The sequence below is a fragment of the Mobula hypostoma genome, chromosome 19 (assembly GCF_963921235.1).
Source record: "Mobula hypostoma chromosome 19, sMobHyp1.1, whole genome shotgun sequence".
Taxonomy (NCBI): domain Eukaryota; kingdom Metazoa; phylum Chordata; class Chondrichthyes; order Myliobatiformes; family Myliobatidae; genus Mobula; species Mobula hypostoma.
The window spans coordinates 4,741,137-4,759,792 of NC_086115.1; the positions used below are offsets into that span (position 1 = coordinate 4,741,137).

General features: G+C 42.7%; 1 protein-coding gene across 1 annotated transcript in view; it reads right to left on the reverse strand.

Moving 5' to 3' along the window:
* LOC134358777 (VPS10 domain-containing receptor SorCS1-like) overlaps positions 1–18,656 on the reverse strand; it is a 1,326,002-nt gene that overhangs the window by 600,809 nt on the left and 706,537 nt on the right. The window lies entirely within an intron of this gene.

Below are 18,656 nucleotides of genomic sequence, written 5' to 3' on the forward strand. Positions count from 1 at the left end.
AATGCTACATTTGCAATGATGTTGAAACACTTTGTCTGATGTGGGGTGTATGGTAGCATAGTGGTTAGCATAACGCTTTACAGGCCAGTAACCTGGGTTCAATTTCTGATGCTGCTTGCAAGGAGTCTGTATGCTCTCCCACTGGCAACGTGTGTTTTCTTTGAGTGCTCCCGTTTCCTCTCACATTCTAAAGGTGAGTTCTGATGCAGGGTCTCGGAGTGAAACGCCGATTCTTTGTTCCAGTTCAATACACACTGCCTGACCTGCTGAGTTCCTCCGGAATTTTGTGTGTGTTAACTCTGGATTTCTCGAATGCATCTTCTCTTTTGTTTACCTTCCAAAGGAGTATGGGTTAGTAGGTTAATTGGTCAATGAGTGCAACTGAGTGGTGCAGCTCCTTGGGATAGAAAGACATGTTACTGTGTTGTATCTCTAAATAAAAATAAAATAAAAAATACATTCTTACTGCTAATCTGTTGACAGAGAACAGCTATTAATAGCTGCTAATGAGGCCCATTGTTTTTAAGAGCCAGTTGAATTCCTGCACATCAGCTTGAAATAGGAAATACCTAATTCAGTTATCATTGATCTTGTCCAAGAATTCTAACATTAGTCAACAGCAAATGCAGACTGACAGTCTTGCCGTTTGCCCAGTCGCTTTTAGCACTTGTCATTGACTACAATTCAGCCTGGTTATTACACTCGTCGTCTTCACAGCGACTTAATTAAGGAAGGTTTTAGAAACTTAAGTGAAAGTCATTTGGTCCAAACTACGTTATGCATTTTCTAATCTCCTGTTCAAACTTTTCATCCCAGCTTTATACAGATAAAGGAGCTTTATTATTTTGTAGTGCATTCCCATGCAGGAACAGGGGATAGATAGGCAATTATGTGATTGGTACACAATGACATTGGCAGAATTGTTTGTACTGTAGATGTAATGTTGATATTTCTTCCCTCTCTCTCTGAAGTCACCTTTTGGTTGCAGTGAATTCTATTTGAGTCCAGATCAGTGACAGCTGTGCAGGAGTAATGAATATCCTCCAGGGTTGGTGTCCACATCAATACACTTCGAAGGTGAAACAAAAAAAAAGCCTAGAGTAACACACACAAAATAGCAGAGGAACTCAGCAGGCCAGGAGCATCTATGAGAAAGAGTAGTCAGTCAATGTTTCAGGCTGGGACCCTTCATCAGGACTGGAAAGGAAGGGGGGAGGAGTCAGCAGAAGAAGGTGGGGGGAGGGAAAGAAGCAGTACAAAGTGTCAGATGATAGGTGAAACTGGGAGAGGGGGAGAGGGATGAAGTAAAGAGCTGGGAAGTTGATTGTTGAAAGGGATAAAGGGCTAGAAAAGGGGGAATCCAATAGGAGAGGTCAGAAGTTCACTACATTTACTAGAGGACTGAGGATGAAACAAAAAAAGGCCTAGGGTAACGTTCCTTTCCATTGTCTCATGAATGCACCTTAAGTTGTGCTCCACATTTCTTACTGTCAATTTCCAAACTCAGTATTCTTCCAGCTCCTCTTCCTTCGCAAAACTTCTGTCAGTTTATCCTTCAGGTGGAAAGATCGTCAACTCTGGAATTTCCTTCCTAAACTTCATCTGTTTGAATCACTATCACAATCAAGGCATTTTAAAATTTCCTGAAATCACCCACTGCTTCCACTTAAATGCCAAACAAGTGAAGCTGGTTGACCTCTGGTGAATCTGCAGTATATTGATTTATGAACTTAAATTATCCATCTCCAGTTCAATTTGCAAGTTTTCAAGTAAAACTGCAGGAAATTACTTTGGCCTCCAGCAAGGAAATTTATTGGCATTTCATTACCTTGGCAAATTAGTCAACGGTTTATTATTATTGGCTGATTTAATGAATGTGTCTGAAACTTAGCCTGTGACCATAACATTTCAAACCAGGCATAAAATATTTCCTCCATTTGTTTGTGGAGCTAATGGGTCTTTCAACTGATTAAAAGGAAGTAGTTCTTTTTTCAAGTGGTGACTCCTTTTAACCTTTCCGTTCTGAATGTAACTCTGATAATTTTCCGCAGCCGCGGAGTCTAGTTATCATGTACAAGTCTTATCAGGATGCTCCATGTATTTCCTAAAGCATTATAGATAATTATAGCCAATGGTTACAATGCAGAGCTGTGCAAGAACACACTACTGGATCCTGGCTTATTGAAAGTTGCAGGTAGATGAAAAAGTATAATAGTCATTACTAATTGAGATAATGAACAGTGTTTCCACCATTTATTGGCTGTCTTGATATGAGCCTGAATAAGTGGTTATTTCTGTAAAGCTTGCTAAAATTTAATTTAAAATTAAAAATGTATCTGCCAAATGTTTAGTGCTATACATGTTTTGTGACACTCGCAGGATATTAAAACAAAATTATCAAATGCACACCAAGACCCCCTCCCCCAGTTATGGGTTTGCTTTGCTTGATTACTTTAGTGAATTCAGTAGGTTACACCACTTCCAGGAATAGCTGTGTTCCCGACAAGACGACGTTTACTCTATTGGCTTGACTGTGTAACCCGGTTTGGAAAAGCTGGGGTTTACACAAGCCCTGTACAACTCCAGAAAGACAGAAGGCATAGATTTACTTCTACTTCTAGGATTTCTGCAGTCAATGAGGCAACATGGTTGCCTGTTAGTGAGCTGTGCCCTGTTCAGAACTAAACTGATCTTGGAGCAGTATGTTCTGGCTTATGATCATTTATGTTTTGCATGTAGGCTAAGTTATAACAAGTACTATTAATGGCGTAGTTGTCAGTACATTAAGTTTCTGGTTCTGTATGAAGAATTAGTGGTGAGGTGTGGAGAGCTGTGGAAGAGAAGATACAAATGTGATACAAATGCTAAAGTGCTGGCTCTTCCACAGCCTTATCTACTCATTAATTCTTCCAGGCAGCTCTCCACATCTCACCATTAACTCATTATACAGTACTAGAAGCTTAATGTACAGATAACTATGCTATTAAGGTATTTCATAGAACGTAGAACGTTGTACAGTGTCTCACAATAGAGGCTCTTTGGCCATTGATACTGTACCAACCTTTTAAACTACTCCAAATTCAATCTAAACCTTCCCTCTCCTTTTTGACTCACCCTATCACAAGCACTCCACTTTTGTCTGTACTACTCTCTCCTCTACCTTCTCTTCAACTGAAAACTAACATCTCTCTCTTTCCAGTTCAAACAAAGGATTGTAGACTGTCTGTTTCTCTTTCCACAGATGCTGCCCACCCCATTGATTTTCTGTACTTGAGCATATTAATTCACCGAGGATAGTCTGAGGGTAAAGTGAGGAAATGGGTATGCTTATCAGTTAACCGGGATTACAAATTATTGTTTGTCACCTGAAGTTTAACCTTACTATCATAGATACTACTAAAGAAAACAACATTCATCCAGACCTCAGTGCACCCAAAAATATATATTACAAACAGAACATAAAACAATATATTACGATAAGTAAGTTAATAGTAGATAATTTAAAGTGCATGTAGTGCACAGCAGAGGTAAACAATAAACAATACAGTAAATAGACTCACACACAAAATACTAGAGGAACTCAGCAGGCCAGGCAGCATCTATGGAAAAGAGTGCAGTTAATATTTCGGGCCGAGACCATTCAGCAGGACCCTAACCCTTTAATGCTAGTGAATGCACCTTGGTGGTGGCAGGGTATTCATTAGTCTCACAGCCTGAGGAAAGAAGGTGTTCCCCAGTCTGGAGCTCCAAGTGCCGATGCTTCTGTACTTCCTTCCTAATGCTAGTGGATCAAAGAGATTGTGTGGGATGGGTTGGAGGGATTGTTACTGGTACCAAGTAAATTGGATTTTAATTTCTAAAGGCTGCCTGAACTGACTATTTGACTGAAGGTACCCAATACATCTGCTTTAAATTTCAGATGAGTTAAAAATCAACTCTTTGTCTGTAGTCACATGTAACCCAGATAGACCATAGGCAGCAACCTCCCTTACCAGAATGACCTAAGTGACAATGAACCAGTAGTTTCAGTATTGGGAATCAAAATAAAGAGGCTAGGCGTGAGGAGGTTAGTTCACAACAGAGGGATGGGAACCAGTGCAGAGAGACAGAGGGGTGTAAGGTGAGGGTAGAAGCAAAAAGTACAAAGGAGAAAAGTAAAAGTGGCAGGCCGACAAATCCAGGGCAAGCATTAAAAAGGGCCACTTTTCAACATAATTGTATAAGGGCTAAGAGAGTTGTAAAAGAGCGCCTGAAGGCTTTATGTGTCAATGCAAGGAGCATTCGTAATAAGGTGGATGAATTGAAAGTGCAGATTGTTATTAATGATTATGATATAGTTGGGATCACAGAGACATGGCTCCAGGGTGACCAGGGATGGGAGCTCAACGTTCAGGGATATTCAATATTCAGGAGGGATAGACATGAAGGAAGGGGAGGTGGGGTGGCGTTGCTGGTTAAAGAAGAGATTAACACAATAGAAAGGAAAGACATAAGCCGGGAAGATGTGGAATCGATATGGGTAGAGCTGCGTAACACTAAGGGGCAGAAGACGCTGGTGGGAGTTGTGTACAGGCCACCTAACAGTAGTAGTGAGGTCGGAGATGGTATTAAACAGGAAATTAGAAATGTGTGCAATAAAGGAACAGCAGTTATAATGGGTGACTTCAATCTACATGTAGACTGGGTGAACCAAATTGGTAAAGGTGCTGAGGAAGAGGATTTCTTGGAATGTATGCGGGATGGTTTTTTGAACCAACATGTCGAGGAACCAACTAGAGAGCAGGCTATTCTGGACTGGGTTTTGAGCAATGAGGAAGGGTTAATTAGCAATCTTGTCGTGAGAGGCCCCTTGGGTAAGAGTGACCATAACATGGTGGAATTCTTCATTAAGATGGAGAGTGACATAGTTAATTCAGAAACAAAGGTTCTGAACTTAAAGAAGGGTAACTTTGAAGGTATGAGACGTGAATTAGCTAAGATAGACTGGCAAATGACACTTAAAGGATTGACAGTGGATATGCAATGGCAAGCATTTAAAGGTTGCTGCATGGATGAACTACAACAATTGTTCATCCCAGTTTGGCAAAAGAATAAATCAAGGAAGGTAGTGCACCCGTGGCTGACAAGAGAAATTAGGGATAGTATCAATTCCAAAGAAGAAGCATACAAATTAGCCAGAGAAAGTGGCTCACCTGAGGACTGGGAGAAATTCAGAGTTCAGCAGAGGAGGACAAAGGGCTTAATTAGGAAGGGGAAAAAAGATTATGAGAGAAAACTGGCAGGGAACATAAAAACGGACTGTAAAAGCTTTTATAGATATGTAAAAAGGAAAAGACTGGTAAAGACAAATGTAGGTCCCCTGCAGACAGAAACAGGTGAATTGATTATGGGGAGCAAGGACATGGCAGACCAATTGAATAGTTACTTTGGTTCTGTCTTCACTAAGGAGGACATAAGTAATATTCCAGAAATAGTAAGGGACAGAGGGTCCAGTGGGATGGAGGAACTGAGCGAAATACATGTTAGTAGGGAAGTGGTGTTAGGTAAATTGAAGGGATTGAAGGCAGATAAATCCCCAGGGCCAGATGGTCTGCATCCCAGAGTGCTTAAGGAAGTAGCCCAAGAAATAGTGGATGCATTAGTGATAATTTTTCAAAACTCGTTAGATTCTGGACTAGTCCCTGAGGATTGAAGGGTTGCTAATGTAACCCCACTTTTTAAAAAAGGAGGGTGAGAGAAACCGGGGAATTATAGACCGGTTAGCCTAACGTCGCTGGTGCGGAAACTGCTGGAGTCAGTTATCAAGGATGTGATAACAGCACATTTGGAAAGCGGTGAAATGATCGGACAAAGTCAGCATGGATTTGTGAAAGGAAAATCATGTCTGACGAATCTCATAGAATTTTTTGAGGATGTAACTAGTAGAGTGGATAGGGGAGAACCAGTGGATGTGGTATATTTGGATTTTCAAAAGGCTTTTGACAAGGTCCCACACAGGAGATTAGTGTGCAAACTTAAAACACACAGTATTGGGGGTAAGGTATTGGTGTGGGTGGAGAATTGGTTAGCAGACAGGAAGCAAAGAGTGGGAATAAACGGGACCTTTTCAGAATGGCAGGTGGTGACTAGTGGGGTACCGCAAGGCTCAGTGCTGGGACCCCAGTTATTTACAATATATATTAATGACTTGGATGAGGGAATTAAATGCAGCATCTCCAAGTTTGCGGATGACACGAAGCTGGGTGGCAGTGTTAGCAGTGAGGAGGATGCTAAGAGGATGCAGGGTGACTTGGATAGGTTGGGAGAGTGGGCAAACTCATGGAAGATGCAATTTAATGTGGATAAATGTGAAGTTATCCACTTTGGTGGCAAAAATAGGAAAACAGATTGTTATCTGAATGGTGGCCGATTAGGAAAAGGGGAGGTGCAACGAGACCTGGGTGTCATTATACACCAGTCATTGAAAGTGGACATGCAGGTACAGCAGGCGGTGAAAAAGACGAATGGTATGCTGGCATTTATAGCGAGAGGATTCGAGTACAGGAGCAGGGACGTACTACTGCATTTGTACAAGGCCTTGGTGAGACCACACCTGGAGTATTGTGTGCAGTTTTGGTCCCTGAATCTGAGGAAAGACATCTTTGCCATAGAGGGAGTACAAAGAAGGTTCACCAGATTGATTCCTGGGATGGCGGGACTTTCATATGAAGAAAGACTGGATGAACTGGGCTTGTACTCGTTGGAATTTAGAAGATTGAGGGGGGATCTGATTGAAACGTATAAAATCCTAAAGGGATTGGACAGGCTAGATGCAGGAAGATTGTTCCCGATGTTGGGGAAGTCCGGAACAAGGGGTCACAGTTTGAGGATAGAGGGGAAGCCTTTTAGGACCGAGATTAGGAAAAACTTCTTCACACAGAGAGTGGTGAATCTGTGGAATTCTCTGCCACAGGAAACTGTTGAGGCCAGTTCATTGGCTATATTTAAGAGGGAGTTAGATATGGCCCCTGTGGCTACGGGGGTCAGGGGGTATGGAGGGAAGGCTGGGGCGGGGTTCTGAGTTGGATGATCAGCCATGATCATAATAAATGGCGGTGCAGGCTCGAAGGGCCGAATGGCCTACTCCTGCACCTATTTTCTATGTTTCTATGTTTCTGTGTTTCTATGTTTCACATTCTCCATTATGATTCCAACATTTTTATTCTTACGTCATAAAATTTCCAGGTGACGTAGATTTCCAGGTTTGCACTTAAACTGGAGGGGGATTAATATCTTAGAGGGAAATGTTGCCAGTACTGCGAGGTGGGGGTGGTTTAAATTCAAGTTGCAGGGAGATGGGAACCAGAGTGCCAGAACAGACTGTAAAAGCTTTTATAGATATGTAAAAAGGAAAAGACTGGTAAAGACAAATGTAGGTCCCCTACTGACAGAAACAGGTGAATTGATTATGGGGAGCAAGGACATGGCAGACCAATTGAATAATTACTTTGGTTCTGTCTTCACTAAGGAGGACATAAATAATCTTCCAGAAATAGTAGGGGACAGAGGGTCCAGTGAGATGGAGGAACTGAGCGAAATACATGTTAGTAGGGAAGTGGTGTTGGGTAAATTGAAGGGATTAAAGGCAGATAAATCCCCAGGGCCAGATGGTCTGCATCCCAGAGTGCTTAAGGAAGTAGCCCAAGAAATAGTGGATGCATTAGTGATAATTTTTCAAAACTCGTTAGATACTGGACTAGTTCCTGAGGATTGGAGGGTGGCTAATGTAACTCCACTTTTTAAAAAAGGAGGGAGAGAGAAACCGGGGAATTATAGACCGGTTAGCCTAACGTCGGTGGTGGGGAAATTGCTGGAGTCAGTTATCAAGGATGTGATAACAGCACGTTTGGAAAGCGGTGAAATGATCGGACAAAGTCAGCATGGATTTGTGAAAGGAAAATCATGTCTGACGAATCTCAGAATTTTTTGAGGATGTAACTAGTAGAGTGGATAGGGGAGAACCAGTGGATGTGGTATATTTGGATTTTCAAAAGGCTTTTGACAAGGTCCCACACAGGAGATTAGTGTGCAAACTTAAAGCACACGGTATTGAGGGTAAGGTATTGATGTGGATGGAGAATTGGTTAGCAGACAGGAAGCAAAGAGTGGGAATAAACGGGACCTTTTCAGAATGGCAGGCAGTGACTAGTGGGGTACCGCAAGGCTCAGTGCTGGGACCCCAGTTGTTTACAATATATATTAATGACTTGGATGAGGGAATTAAATGCAGCATCTCCAAGTTTGCGGATGACACGAAGCTGGGCGGCAGTGTTAGCAGTGAGGAGGATGCTAAGAGGATGCAGGGTGACTTGGATAGGTTGGGTGAGTGGGCAAATTCATGGCAGATACAATTTAATGTGGATAAATGTGAAGTTATCCACTTTGGTGGCAAAAATAGGAAAACAGATTATTATCTGAATGGTGGCCAATTAGGAAAAGGGGAGGTGCAACGAGAGCTGGGTGTCATTATACACCAGTCATTGAAAGTGGGCGTGCAGGTACAGCAGGCGGTGAAAAAGGCGAACGGTATGCTGGCATTTATAACGAGAGGATTCGAGTAAAGGAGCAGGGAGGTACTACTGCAGTTGTACAAGGCCTTGGTGAGACCACACCTGGAGTATTGTGTGCAGTTTTGGTCCCTGAATCTGAGGAAAGACATCCTTGCCATAGAGGGAGTACAAAGAAGGTTCACCAGATTGATTCCTGGGATGGCAGGACTTTCATATGAAGAAAGACTGGATGAACTGGGCTTGTACTCGTTGGAATTTAGAAGATTAAGGGGGGATCTGATTGAAATGTATAAAATCCTAAAGGGATTGGACAGGCTAGATGCAGGAAGATTGTTCCTGAGGTTGGGGAAGTCCAGAACGAGGGGTCACAGTTTGAGGATAAAGGAAAAGCCTTTTAGGACCGAGATTAGGAAAAACTTCTTCACACAGAGAGTGGTGTATCTGTGGAATTCTCTGCCACAGGAAACAGTTGAGGCCAGTTCATTGGCTATATTTAAGAGGGAGTTGGATATGGCCCTTGTGGCTATGGGGATCAGGGGGTATGGAGGGAAGGCTGGTGCAGGGTTCTGAGTTGGATGATCAGCCATGATCATAATAAATGGCGGTGCAGGCTCGAAGGGCCGACTGACCTACTCCTGCACCTATTTTCTATGTTTCTATGTAACAGATAGCAGAGTGCTTGTGGAGACAAATCTTGTTGAGACTCCAGACAAAGTCAGGGATCAACATTGTTGAGCATAGTAGGACTAATGTTTTGAGTTGCATATATTTCAATACAAGAAGTATTGTAGGAAAGACAGATGAGATCAGGGCATAGATCAACACATGGAATTATGATATTGTTGCCATTAGTGACACTTGGTTGCAGGAGGGGCAGAACTGGAGGCTCAGTATCTGGGGTTCTGTTGTGTTAAATGTGATAGAATGGGAAGAATTAAAGGGGGAGGGTTGGCATTACTAGTCAGGAGAAATGTCACAGCAGTGGTCAGTCAGACAGACAGGAGAACTTGACTTGAGAGGCTTAATGAGTGGAAATGAGGAATGAGAAGGGTGTGACCATGTTAATGGGGCTATATCTAAGATGGCCCAAAAGTCCAAGGAATTTAGAAGAACAAATTTGTAGAGAGATCACAGACTGTTGCAAAATATATGGGGTTGTGATAGTTGGTGATTATAACTTTCCACATATTGAGTGGACTCCCATACTCCAAAAGGACTAGATGGGATAGAGTTTGTCAAATGTGTTCAGGAAAGCTTCCCGCATCAGTACACAGAAATCCCATGAAAAGGTGTGCAATATTTGACTTCCTTTTAGACAGTGAGACAGGACAGGTGACAGAACTTTGTGTAAGGGAACACTTTGCATCTAGTGATCATAATGCCATTAAATGCGAGGTAATTATGGAAAAGAGTAGGTCTGATCCTTGGGTTGATATTCTATATTGGAAAAAGGCCAGTTTTGAAGGTATCAGAAAGGATCTGGCAAGTGTGGATCGGGACAGGCTATTTTCTATCAATAGTGTACTTAGTAAGTGGGAGGCCTTCAAAAGTGAAATGTTGAGGGTACAAAGCTTGTATGTGCCTATCAGAATAAAAGGCAAGGATACCAAGTTTAAGGAACATTGGTTTTCAAGAGATATTGAGACCCTGGTTGCATAGTAGGTACAATATAGGTAGGTAGGAACAAATGAGGTGGATGAGGAGTATAACAAATGCAAATGAAAGAATTCAGGAGGGCTAAAGGAAGGCATGAGGTTGCTCCAGCAGACCAGCTGAAGGAGAATCCTAAGGGCATCTAAGGTATGTTAAAAGCAAAAGGATTGCAAGAGACAAAATTGGTCTTCTGGAAGATCAGAGTAATCTATGCTTGGAGATAAAACGGTTGGGTAAGATCTTAAATGGGATTTTTTGCATCTGTATTTACCCAGGAGACGGACACGGAATCTATAAAAGTGAGGCAAAGCAGCAGCGTGGTCATGTACCCCATACAGATTAGAATCAGAATCAGGTTTATTATCACTGGCATGTGATGTGAAATTTGTTAACTTAGTAGCAGCAGTTCAATGCAATACATAATCTATCAGAGAAATAAAAGAAAATAATAATAATACATTAAATAAAAATAATAATAAATAAACAAGTAAATCAATTACAGTATACGTATATTGAATGGATTTTAAAAAATGTGCAAAAACAGAAATACTGTATATTAAAAAAAGTGAGGTAGTGTCCAAAGATTCAATGTCAATTTAGGAATCAGATGGCAGAGGGGAAGAAGCTGTTCCTGAATCACTTAATATGTGCCTTCAGGCTTCTGTACCTCCTACCTGATGGTAACAGTGAGAAAAGGGCATGCCCTGTGTACCGGAGGTCCTTAATAATGAACGCTGTCTTTCTGAGACACCACTCCCTGAAGATGTCCTTTGTAGGCTAGTACCCACGATGGAGCTGACTAGATTTACAACCTGCAGTCCTGTGCAGTAGCCTCTCCATACCAGACAGTGATGCAGCCTGTCAGAATGCTCTCCACGATACAACTATAGAAGTTTTTGAGTGTATTTGTTGACATGCCAAATCTCTTCAAATTCATAATAAAGTGTAACCGCTGTCTTGCCTTCTTTATAACAACATTGATATGTTGGGACCAGGTTAGATTCTCAGAGGTCTTGACACCCAGGAACTTGAAGCTGCTCACTCTCTCCACTTCTGACCCCTCTATGAGTATTCCTTCATCTTACCCTTCTTCAAGTCCACAATCAGCTTTCATCTTACTGACGTTGAGTGCCAGGTTGTTGCTGCGTTGGCATATCTCACTCCTGTACATCCTCTCGTCACTACCTGAGATTCTATCAACAATAACAGAGGAGGACGTGTTTGCTGTCTTGTGGCAAATTAGGGTGTATAAATCCTCAGAGTCTGACAAAGTGTTCCCTCAGACCGTGTGGGAGGCAAGTGCAGAAATTATAGGGGCCCTAGAAGAGATATTTTAATAATCCTGAGTGACAGGTGAAACACTAGAGGACGGGTAATGTAGTTCCACTGTTTAAGAAAGGCTCTAAGTGTAAACCAGGAAATTCTCGACTGGTCTGGTGAGCCTGACATCAATAGTAGTAAAATTATTGGAAAGTGTTGTAAGTCAGCATGGCTTTCTGTGTGGTAGGTCATGTCTAACCAATCTTAAAGAATTTTTTCAGGAAATTACCAGGAAAGTTGATGAAGGCAAGGCAGTTGATATTTCTATATGGATTTCAGCAAGGCATTTAAACAGGTCCTGAATGAAAGGTTGGTCAAGAAGGTTCATTGCTTGGCCAAGATATTGGGGTTGCAGGAGAAGCCAGAGAGTAACAGTAGATAGTTGCCTCTCTGACTGGAGGCCTGTGACTAGTGGTGTTCTGCACGTATCAGTGCTGGGTCTCCTGTTGTTTGTCATCTATATCAATGATCCGGATGATAATGTGGTTAACTGTATCAGCAAATTTGCAGATGACACCAAGATTTGGGGTCTAGTGGACAGCAAGGAAGACTATTGGAGCTTGCAGCAGGTTCTGAACCAGCTAGAAAAATGGGCTGCAAAATGGCAGATGGAATTTAATGAAGACAAGTGTGAAGTGTTGTAACTTTGAGAGGACCAACAAGGTCTTACACAGTGAACGGTAGGGCACTGCAGAGTGCGGTAGAACAAAGGGTTCTGGGAATACAGGTCCAAAACTAATTAAAAATGGCATCACACAATACTCCATAGTAGGCCTCACCAATGTATTGCACGATATAACATCCTTACTCCTGCGCTCAACACATTGATCTCTGAAGACAAGTGTACCAAAAGCTCTTTTTATCACCTCATCTACCTGTGTTGCCACTTATGGAGGTGACTGTAGAGGTCAATTCTTGATCAGGCATACGTGTTCACAGTGAGGACATGGGAGTTATCCTGATTGCGTGGGCATGACCATTACTGCTGCTTTCCCCTTCTGTCAGGCCATCTCCAGGTCTGTATAATGCCCATCTTCTAAGCTGCTGTGAGCAAGCTTAACTGAGCACGCCAACCAGTTCTTTCTCATGCGCTATGTTCCAGATGCCAAGGGGGAAGCACACTCCAAGTAATACTGGCTTTCACACAGTCTTTATACCTCTTACCATGTCTATCATGGTTTCTGCTTCCCTGTGATAATTGGCCATTGCTGCTTCAGGCAGTCTGGAGAGGCCCATGGTTCTTCCTGTCACGTCCAATGAAGTTGTGTTTTCAGGATCATGGCTTCGATAATGGTAGTGTTTGCATTTTTGAAGACTTAATATATGGTCCATGTTTCACAACCTCACTGGAGGACAGTGAATACACTGGTGGTATTGTTAGAACTTTCCAATATGATGGTGGTTGTTCATCATATCCAATGATGACAGGAAACCTGTGCAGGAGAGTTTTTAAAGTGGGACAGCCATTGCTCTGGGACAGTTCCACTTTCTCCATCTCAGAAGTCCAGGTCCAGTGGTATGAATAGACATCACAACTGGGGTCTTCCCTGGTTGCAAAGGGTGAACACAACTTCTGTGGCTTGTCATGCCCTCCGCTCTCCATGGAACATTGCAGAACTGCCTTCCTGGCTGTTGGCTCTCACAGTAGATCTCATCCGCCCAGTCCACCAGAGCTGACTTTGCTTGCTGGGATGGGTGTGTCTATATCTCACCGGGGAATGAGACGTGCTGGCTACCCTCACCTGGTTTAGCCCACCTGTCAAAGTGACGTACTGAGGTATGGGTGCTGTCACATGCAAACAGATACTTGGAGCCACAGTTGACAGCTGAGTGTCCGGGGGGACCAAAGGTAACATTAAAGATTACCTTCAAATTCTTCATAGTTCCTATCTTTTCAAAGTAGTAAGATCATTTCATTTCATCTCAACATACGAAGTCAGCTCTGGTGGACTGGGCAGATAAGATCTACAGTCATCTGGCATCTCCAAGCCTCAATGCTTGAAACCACAGTTCTGAATTGACTTACTGCTTATTTCTGACCAACTCTCAGTAACAAAGTTCACTCATTATTGAACATGTATGCAGCCTGAAGCACCTTCAGTAATTCTAAAAGACTGAAGTAGGGTAAATACTGAAAGGCTTTTATTCACAGTAAAACGTGACCTCCATGCTGAGTGTCTGCCCCTGGTCCGAGGGGGAGGAGCAGGGTGAAATCACCTTTATTCAGGGTCTGTGGGAGGAGCCATAGGAGCAGTCAGCAGAGGGACGTGTCCAGACAGGTAACCCAGTTACAACATATATCTATGGTTTGCCACACAACCAATGTTATTTAAAAGCAGCATGGTGTAATGTCCAACAACCACACAAGTTCACATGGCTAACCTGTTTGGCAAGTTTCCTGCCCCAATTGTATGGTTCCAAATAAATTAAGGGAATCCTGGCAATTTTCTCAATTTGCTTTTGTTCTTTAAGAATCATCCCAAATAATCTGCTGCCCTAATTAACCGGAGGCCAATTAGCTAGAATCCATTGTATTCAGTAGTTAATATCATGTGCTGATCTGTGTAGGAAGCCATCTTTTCCCACTTATTCAGAGGGTTCATCGAAAAATTGCAGTATGGTGTTCCAAAGGAACCTCTGTTTCAAGACATCTGGTGAACTTCAAGGAAGGTTTAAGATCACTTTTGTATAAGGGATAATTTCTAGGTCACATTTATGCCAGGAAATATTTACTGTATGGTAGAGATGCTCAGGGCTGCTCAGCTTCCTCATAGAGTCATAAAAGAGGCAACCGCCCTTCACGTGCAATGTGATTTACTTTGGTTTAGATGTTAAACTTGATTCCTCAACAATTGGCACATAGGAATGTGACACTGGGAAATTAAATGCTTTGTCCTTCAGTCTGCTTTCTGAAGCAGGGTGTAACAAAATACTATAACAATTATCGGGTTAGAATTAGGCCAGTCTGTGTATTGAGTGTACTCTGTCATTCAGTTTTCCATTTCAACCCCATTTTCCTGCCATTTCCCATGAATCCCTTCAGCAATCAAGAACCGATGTACCCACTGACTTGCATCTACAATCCTCAGTTGCAGAACACCCCTTTACAATGAGGTTGTGCTCCCTGATCCTAGATTCACACTCTAATGGAAACAAACGCTCCAAGTCAACTCTATCCATGCCTTTCAGAATTTGTTAGGTTTACATAGAACATAGAATAGTACAGCACAGTACAGGTCCTTCGGCCCACATTGTTGTGCCGACCCTCAAACCCTGCCTCCCATATAAGCCCCCACCTTAGATTCCTCCATATACCTGTCTAGTAGTCTCTTAAATTTCACTAGTGTATCTGCCTCTACCACTGACTCAGGCAGTGCATTCCACGCACCAACCACTCTCTGAGTAAAAAACCTTCCTCTAATATCCCCCTTGAACTTCCCACCCCTTACCTTAAAGCCATGTCCTCTTGTATTGAGCAGTGGTGCCCTGGGGAAGAGGCGCTGGCTATCCACTCTATCTATTCCTCTTATTATCTTGTACACCTCTATCATGTCTCCTCTCATCCTCCTTCTCTCCAAAGAGTAAAGCCCTAGCTCCCTTAATCTCTGATCATAATGCATACTTTCTAAACCAGACAGCATCCTGGTAAACCTCCTCTGTACCCTTTCCAATGCTTCCACATCCTTCCTATAGTGAGGGGACCAGAACTGGACACAGTACTCCCAAGTGTGACCTAACCAGAGTTTTATAGAGCTGCATCATTACATCGCGACTCTTAAACTCTATCCCTCGACTTATGAAAGCTGACACCCCATAAGCTTTCTTAACTACCCTATCCACCTGTGAGGCAACTTTCAGGGATCTGTGAACATGTACCCCAAGATCCCTCTGCTTCTCCACACTACCAAGTATCCTGCCATATACTTTGTACTCTGCCTTGGAGTTTGTCCTTCCAAAGTGTACCACCTCACACTTCTCTGGGTTGAACTCCATCTGCCACTTCTCAGCCCACTTCTGCATCCTATCAATGTCTCTCTGCAATCTTTGACAATCCTCTACACTATCTACAACACCACCAACCTTTGTGTCGTCTGCAAACTTGCCAACCCATCCTTCTACCACCACATCCAGGTCGTTAATAAAAATCACGGAAAGTAGAGGTCCCAGAACAGATCCTTGTGGGACAGCACTAATCACAATCCTCCAAACTGAATGTACTCCCTCCACCACCACCCTCTGCCTTCTGCAGGCAAGCCAATTCTGAATCCACCTGGCTCTGGATCCCATGCCTTCTAACTTTCTGAATAAGCCTACCGTGTGGAACCTTGTCAAATGCCTTACTAAAATCCATATAGATCACATCCACTGCACTACCCTCATCTATATGCCTGGTCACCTCCTCAAAGAACTCTATCAGGCTTGTTAGACATGATCTGCCCTTCACAAAGCCATGCTGACTGTCCCTGATCAGACCATGATTCTCTAAATGCCTATAGATCCGATCTCTAAGAATCTTTTCCAACAGCTTTCCCACCACAGACGTAAGGCTCACTGGTCTATAATTACCCGGACTATCCCTACTACCTTTTTTGAACAAGGGAACAACATTCGCCTCCCTCCAATCCTCCGGTACCATTCCCGTGGACAACGAGGACATAAGGATCCTAGCCAGAGGCTCAGCAATCTCTTCTCTCACCTCGTGGAGCAGCCTGGGGAATATTCCGGCAGGCCCTGGGGACTTATCTGTCCTAATGTATTTTAACAACTCCAACACTTCCTCTCCCTTAATATCAGCATGCTCCAGAACATCAACCTCACTCATATTGTCCTCACCATCATCAAGTTCCCTCTCATTGGTGAATACCGAAGAGAAGTATTCATTGAGGACCTCGCTCACTTCCACAGCCTCCAGGCACATCTTCCCACCTTTATCTCTAATTGGACCTACCTTCACCCCTGTTATCCTTTTCAATGAGATACCTCCCTGCATCCTTCTGAACTCCATCAAGTATAGACCCAGAGACATCAAATGCTCCCTAAAGGTTAAGACTTTCATTCCTGGTATAATTCTTGTGAATCTTCTCTGGTCCCTATCCAGGGGAAGCACATTGGGAGCTCAAAATTGCCCCCAGTATTTCAAATGAGGTCTGACCAGTATTTGATGGCACTAATGGCTTTTTTCATTTCAAATATCCCCATTTCTCCTGAGTGATTTTGTTTTGTGGTTCATTTTGGTATCCACACTTTCAAATTTGTCAGTCAGCCTGAAATGTGAAGAATTGCTGTACACTCCACAATCAAGCCCACCTAAATATTTAGTATTCACATTAACTGAACTAATTTAGGAGACTGCAAAGCCAGCACTTTGCAAGTGCATCATAATTGGCCAATTTGCCACTGCTCCTGACAGTCAGATTGCGCTCAAACAATACAGCAGCAGGAAGTGAGTGACAGTCTCCATTTTGATTTCATCATGTTCAATTTACATTTGAGAGCTATAATATGCAAATGAGAAAACTACCTGTTAGTTATTTATCACTGGTACTTTCTGCTTCTCCTGAACTGTCAGTTAATGCAGGGTGACAGTGGGCTGCCTTCTTGAAATGCAGAACATATCACAAAAAAAACACTTTGCACTCAATGTCAGTAAATGATCATGGACTTCAGGAAGGGGAAGTTAGGAGAACATACACCAGTCCTCACTGAGGAGTCAGCAGTGGAAAGGGTGAGCTTCAGCTTCCTGGGTGGCAACATTTCGGAGGGTCTCCTGCGCTGGTTACATTGATACTGTCATGAAGAAAGCACAACATCAGCTATATTTCATTTGGAGTTTCTGAAGACTGGAGAATTGCACATATCACTCCACTCTTCGAGAAGGGAGAGATGCAGGAGAAAGAAATTATAAGCCAGTTAATCCAACCTTAGTGTTTAGGAAGACATTGCAGTCAATTGTTAAGGATGTGATTTCAGAGTACTTGGAGGCACAAGATAAAATAGTCTGTAGTCAGCACGATTTCCTCAAGGGAAAATCTTGCCAGGTGAATCTGTTGGAATTCTTTGAAGAAATAACAAGCAGGATAGACAGAGGAGAATCAGTTGATGATTTATACTTGGATTTTCAGAAGACCTTTGACAAGGTGCCACACATAAGGCTGCTTAAACCCATGATATTACAGAAAAGATTCTAGCATGGATAAAGCAGTTGTTGATTGGCAGGAGGCAAAGAGCAGGAATAAAGGGGGCCTTTTTTGGTTGGCTGCTGGTGACTAGTGGTGTTCCACAGGGGTCTGTGTTAAGACTGTTTCTTTTTACATTATATGTTAATGACTTGGATGGCGGAATTAATGGCTTTGTTGCAAAGTTTGAGGATGATACAAAGATAGGGGGAGGAGCAGGTGGTTTTCAGGAAATAGAGAAGCCACAGAAGGACTTAGACAGATTATGAGGATGGCAGATGGAATACAATGTTGGGAAGTGTAGAAGAAATAAAGGGATAGACAATCTTCTAAATAATGGAAAATTCAACAGTCTGAGGAGCAAAGGGACTTGAGAATTCTTGTGCAGGATTTCCTAAAGGTTAATTTGCAGGTTGAGTCAGTGATGAGGAAGGCAAATGTGATGTTGGCATTCATTTCAAGAGGACTAGAATATAAAAGCAAGGATGTCATTTTGAGGCTTTTAAAGCACTGATAAGGCCTCACGTGGAGTATTGTGAGCAGTTTTGGGCCCCTGGTCTTAAAAAGGATGTGCTGACACTGGAGATGGTTCAAAGGAGGTTCATGAAAATGATTCCAGGATTGAACAGCTTGTTATATGAGGAGTGTTTGATGGCTCTGGGCCTGTATTCACTAGAATTCAGAAGAATGAGGGGTGACCTCATTCAAACCTAGCAAATGGTGAAAGACCTTGATAGAACAGATGTGGAGAGGATGTTTCCTATGGTGGGAGAGTCTAGGACCAGAGGACACAGCCTCAGAATAGAGAGGTGTCCTTTTAGAATGGAGAGGATGAAGAATTTCTTTTGCCAGAGAGTAGTGCATCTATGGAATTTGTTGCCACAGGTCGTTGTGGAGGCTAAATCTTCATGCATATTTAAGGCAGAAGTGGAAAGATTCTTGATTAGTCAGGACATGA